Consider the following 6,220-nt stretch of genomic DNA (forward strand, 5'->3'; position numbering starts at 1 on the left):
ACTATTTGTGTCCTGCCCAGACCACACTTCATGCATTAGGAACGCGCTGCAGCTCCGCGACTCGCTGCGGCGCTCGGCTAACGGGGAAGCTAATGGCTTCTATTATAGGCATGTGCAGAGGGCGGCCGTGGCACGCACATCTGTCTGCAGAATAGATGGGAGCTTTGTAAACTGCCTAAACACCTTCGTTCCCGAGCAAACGGGGCTGGCAGCGGGGCTCTCCAAGCTCCCTCCTGGTGCGACAGGCTGCTGATTGACAGGGCTCGGCGCTAAGAGCCAGCACGTGCTCCCACTGCAAATAGCAGCGCCTGCGAGAAGCAGCCCGAGCAGACTATTTCGCAGGCTTCAGCTCCGTTACTCTAATGAGGATTTCCACACCGGGGGAAAAAAAAAAAAAAAAAGAAAGAAAGAAAAAAGACAAAAGTCGTCTACACATTCCCAGCGTAAGGGGGGAAGAAAAAATGCGGAGAAATAAACAGCTGGCGAAGTGAAATACGAGGTTAGAGCCCTCTCTGATTCAAGAGAAGATTATTAAACCAGCTATAAAGACGGTGTTGGCATCTCTTGAAATGAGTTTGTTACATTCAGAAGAGGCAGTTACACATGACAAACCATTTTCTGTTTAATTAGAGGGTTCTGCGTGGAACACTTCCAGGCGGAGGAGGGGAGCAGATTGCCACCCAGCATCTCAATTACGGGACAGCGCCTCGGCGATTCCACATGCAAATGTTTTTTAACTGACCGCAGAGGAAAAAAAAGGGCTTTGTTTGTTCAGCAGGGTTAAGGAGCAGGAGCTCCAAGGCTCTAACCTTTAGCAGAAAGGGAAGCGGGGCTTTCTTGCAGCATATTTTATTGCTCGAGGTTCATTTCTACCAGGAGAAGGGCTTCTGATTCCTGGCTGGCTGGGAGAAGACTTCTATGGGGGAAGCCACCAAAGAGCCACCGGGCTGTCCAGCCCTGGTTAAAAGCTTTCCACTCTTCCAAGGTGGTAAAATAATACATGGCTCATGAAGGACCTTGGTATGCACACCAAAGGTCTGAAAGTAAGCAAGCATGGGAAGGAAATTCTAGCTAATACAAGTTAAATATAGGTTATGTTAGCTGCATTTTACAAGCACTAAGAATGTTATTGGAGAAAGCTGTCATTTTTAATGACAGCACAAGCTCCAATTACCAGATAGCTGATACGCTTGGGATTTGGAAGTTTTTTTTAAATCACTTGAAATCTAAAAAAACCTTCATTATCGGCTTCTGAGTTCGATGTAAATAACTTCACCTGGCGCTAAGAAGTTTAACATTTCGCAGGGCACACGAACAACTTCAGGCCGTTTATGAACGTATCTCCAGCTTCCTGGCAATTTATACATGGTTTATGGCAACTTAAACGGCACAGGAGGCAGGAGACGCGCCGAGGCTCCAGGAGGAGGGCGGCCACGAGGATAAGGATGCAGTGGGATGGGACAGGAGCATGCAGTGCCCATGCAGGACGGAGAGGAGATGAGACCTTGCTGCTGCAACCCTGAAGGGCCACCCAGGACAAAACCAGGCATCACCTGCAGCCTAAACCAGGATATGTGCTCCCCAAGCACACCCCTTCTCACAAAGGGATGCTTTAAAAACAAATGGGTTACCCAAAACCCTCTGAGATGGCCCTTGGGTTTCCCACGCTTTCTTCTCTCCCTACCGTTAGCAAGTCAGGAGCTCCTCCTGTAATTTTACTTGCAAAAATAAAGGGAAATAAAGGGAAAAAGTCTGGTTTCCCAGCTGTGAGAAAGAGCACCGCGCACATTAACGCCACGGCTTAGCGCCGAAACCTAATACAATAGGCAGAAAAGCTAAACGCTGAACATTTTAGTTCCCCACAGATAAATGAAAGCCTTACAGTCAGCAAGAAGAACAGCAGCCTTCTAGCTTGTGGCAAGCAGAAAGTGGGATTGAATCATTACTTGAAGAAGAACGTGTTTCAATTTCTATAAATAAAAACCTGCAAGGCACATTGCCAAAGAAGTGCAAGTCAATATAGCTTTTCTATATGCGCTGTCAAACTTTACTTTTAGACAGTATATTAATTACATAGTCAATAATTGTGGGTTTCATTAGTGTATTAAATACCTCAATCAATAATATTTATCCTTCTCAGAGACAGTCTTCACCAAAAAAAAGGGAGGAGTATTTTTTGATCCTGCAGTTCAAAAAGTCAGTGCAGCATACCAGCAAGGCTCTAATGGAAAACATAAAACACCGGGAACGGACAAAAATCGGATTATTACTCTTATTTTTCAGCCTTTTGTACGATAAGCCATGAGGGAATTCCAAGAGCGAAAGTGATGGCCAAAAAAATTAGATTTCTTTCTCTTAATTGCCCAACAGTGATGTCAGAGTGGACATGACAAATGTTCGCGTCCGTCCTTTCTAGATCAGACAAGAACTGCACGGCAGCCGAGGTCTGCTCAGCCAACTTGCTGAGGGCAAGCTCTGAGCAAAGAACCCCCCCCGGAACATCCGCAGCCCGTCGTGTACTGAAGTGCAGCCTTCTTGGTGCCCTCTTCCGAACCAGGACCATCCCAGGCCAACAGCATCCTTCTGAAAGGTACCGGAGCAGCAAGGACTTTCCCCGGGCTCACCCAAGATGAACACTGTGGCACCAAACATCAGGCAATAGGAAGAATTCAGGAGGATTTTTTTTAAGCTGTATTAAAATACTACCCATAGGTCCCTTTAAAGGGCAAGGAGCTTGCATCGAATTTAAAAAAAAAAATGCCTTTGGAAGTATCCAGTTTATTTTAAATAACTCACAAGAACAGTAATATACAAGGATGGGAAAAGGGAAGTACTATGAGCAGCCTGGGAACACTCCCATAGGCACGCTTTTGGCATGGCAGAGAGGCTGAATTTAACAACAAATCAATGCACTATAAACAGGAAAAAAAAAATCTAAAAACAAACAACACCCCATCCCCAAACACAGACACCTAACTATTCAAATAAAATAAACAGAAAAATGCATAACAGTCCTCACGGAAGATCCATCTGGTGATTCAAACCACCTTTTTTTTTTTTTTAGATGTGTATGAATGAAACGTAAAAATGTAAACACGAGAAACAGACTCGAAAACCGAGACAAGGTCTCTGGGCCTCTTTGTATCCTCACAGATAATATAGTAAAGAGAATTTCCACTCCCTGTAATAAGGTTAGCAGTATTTACTGCACGACTTCAATAGTTATAACACATCGTATGTTACAGACCACTCCCTCCCCAAACAGGCTTTTGGGGCAGTTTGCTGTCAGAAGCCTGCTCCGTTGCACATTTCCATGACCATCGTGCACAAGAGAGAGAAAATCCCTGTTTCTCCCTCCCACCGTAACCAGCAGGGGTTTCTCGAAGGGCGACCGCCTCCAGAGAGCGAGAGGGACCAGGGCGAGGGAGTTGGGCACGGTGGCTGCTCTTCGCAAGGGCCAGCCAAAACCAACCAAGAAAGGGCAAAGGGAAAAGATGACGAAAGAGGACGTGGAGGGAAAGTATGTCCTTCCTCCCCCCCTCAAGATGTTATGCCGTATCTTTGGGCAGCACATGCAAATATCACGGAGTATTAAGAATCAAAACATCAGACTCATCAACTTCCACTCTCACACCCGTTGCACTAAAAGGACAATCCTACCGTGCTGGAACACGGAGCCCACACATACACTCATCCAAGCTGCCAGGCGTAGCATACACAGCGTAAAGCAACGACCTACCAGAAACACGGAGTGTGTTTGCTGCAGATCAGTGCAAGAAGACCGTTTGTTTTTCACAACAGCTCCTCGAATATATTACTGCTCAAGGCTTTATTTTGGGGAAACGAAAAAAAAAAAAAACAACAACACACAAAACCAATGCGTCTTAAAAATAAGATCTGACTCAAGTGCAATCTCCCCTCCAGAGACTCATAAGGGTCACCAAGAATTAATTTTAAATTGATGTGCAGTGAAAACAGTTAAATCATAACTGGGAATCAACACAAGCAGCCAAACGCCTGTACACAGCACAACAGCAAAGGATGCTCCAAATCTTCCCTCAGCCACCCCGACCTCGGTGTTCTCATCCGACTGCCCTTGCACCTGCTTGAAACCAGCAACCGCCCAGCTTCGTCTTTGCTTTGTACATTTAGTGTAAAGCATTAGGAGCCACGGGACTCTTGGCTGCACAGTTAGGAGGTATTCCAGCATCCTTTCACTCGAGCAAATACACCTTTGGCCATCCCGTGCAGGTGAGGGCACTCAGCGATAACCCAGACACAAGCAGGGGAGATTTACGATGCAGGGAAGGAAAAGCCAGACTCATTTGCCAGTAATCCTAATTAGCATCGTGAGCCCACTGTCTTCTCTTTAATTGGCACCAGCAAAAGAGCCTGGAGCTCTCTAAGAGTCCCCTTTTCCCCTGCCCCCCGTTAGCAGCTGCGCTGACACCAGGGTTTGGGTAACAGCGGCCGCTCGGCAATGAGCTGGGAGGCGAGGACGAGGACCTGGACCTGGCTGCACCTTTCCTGCCCTCCCTCCTGGCCCAGAGGCTGCTGCAGAACCTCGCTCCCTTTGGGCTGACAAACTTCTCCTTAACCAGTTCTCTTCCACGGCTCGAGCCCGCGACCAGGGGAAGGAAGTGAGGTAGCCAAGATCTACATATATGTTTTATATAAGCCATATCCCCCTCCCGGGAGTCATTCTGCTAAATTAGCTCTTCCAGGCCCCTCCTAAAAAAGCTCTTCGTTCTCCTACTCAGTGTATAGTCCTCCTCTGTATTCGCCCCAGCTGAGATTCTTTTTTGCCTCTATATGCAGACCAGAACCGTACATTGCATTCGAGATGAGATCTCACACCAGAGGCTTATATAATCCTATCGTACTTGTATAGCTACACTAGAAATACCTTGCCTTACATAGCTTGATGTTTTTATCATATACTAGCTGATTAAAGCATGATTAAAACCCTCCAACTCTTCAGTCACTAATGAGCACCCACTTTATAGCAGGTTTTTTTTTTTATTAGTCCTCAAATAAATGACTTTTCACACCAACTGTTGAAGTTGATTTTCTGTTCCAGTTCTCAAGGTCACTCGGCTCTTCCTGACACCTTAATACTCCCAAGTATTGATACCTGCCATCTCTGGTGCTCTGGCTGACGGCACAGTAAAGCCGGTGCTAGGGATGTGCAGCCAGTCCCTCGGGGAGAACGAGCTGCCCCAGCAGAGGCGGGTGTGCGACATCGTCTCATAAAGCTGCACTGCCAGCAAATACGTGCTAACACAGATGCTTGTAAAAATACCCGGTGTACACGGGCCTGAGACTTCGAAATAGCCTCGAGGAGCATTTTGCTCTCGGTCCCCTCATCTGGGAAAGGGGGGACACAGGAAGGGAGGAGCAGAACTAGAAGACTGGTTAGCAGAGTGGAAAGATAGATTATCACCGCTAACCTACCATTTGTCAGTCCGGAACCGTGCTGAAGACTGTAATTTTCTAGTCAATGCTTTATAAGCAAGGTCAGAGGGAACAAATACTTCAATAAAAAATTCAAGGCATCAGCAGAAGAACCCAGTCATGATCCTCAGGATCCAAAAAAGAAGGGTCTGTTTGTGCAATTAATGGGCCCAGGATAATGTCCTTCACGTCCATCAATGGAAGTGGCATTTACAGTTCCTAAACATAAAGACTTAAAGATGACAAACAGGAAACCAGGGCACCACATGAATACGTGAAGAAGCAGTGCTCTACAGTGCAAAATAAATAAATAAAATTTCAGGTTTGCTACCAGAGACCCACTGCAGTATTGCCTGGATGCTTGGAGCTGTGCAGCAAATGCCAAGCTGTGAGCTGCAGCCAGGGAACACATAATTAATGTGATTAGGAGCACACAGAGCTAGCATGCTCTGCTGACTGAAAAGCCCAGTAGCATAATTACTGTTTTCTGTACTAGCTCTATGTCTGAACAAATCTCAAAGCCTGGTTAGTTTTAGACTGCTGTGTAAACGTCAATAAAAATCCCAGAAGTGCCAGCTCATCAGCATTCTCAGGCACAGAAATGGTGAAAATATCACTGCATTTCCATGCTGTTAACATCAGGCAAAGAAGTCTCCATTCTTCACTCTAACCTTAGAGTTTGTAATAAGGTAACATCTCCCCCAAGTGAATGCTTATTATGAAAGCTAATTAATTGCTTTCCAGTAATGAGAAGTCTTGGTGTTCA

The sequence above is a fragment of the Anser brachyrhynchus genome (genome assembly GCF_964034855.1).
Source record: "Anser brachyrhynchus genome assembly, chromosome: 20".
Taxonomy (NCBI): Eukaryota; Metazoa; Chordata; class Aves; order Anseriformes; family Anatidae; genus Anser; species Anser brachyrhynchus.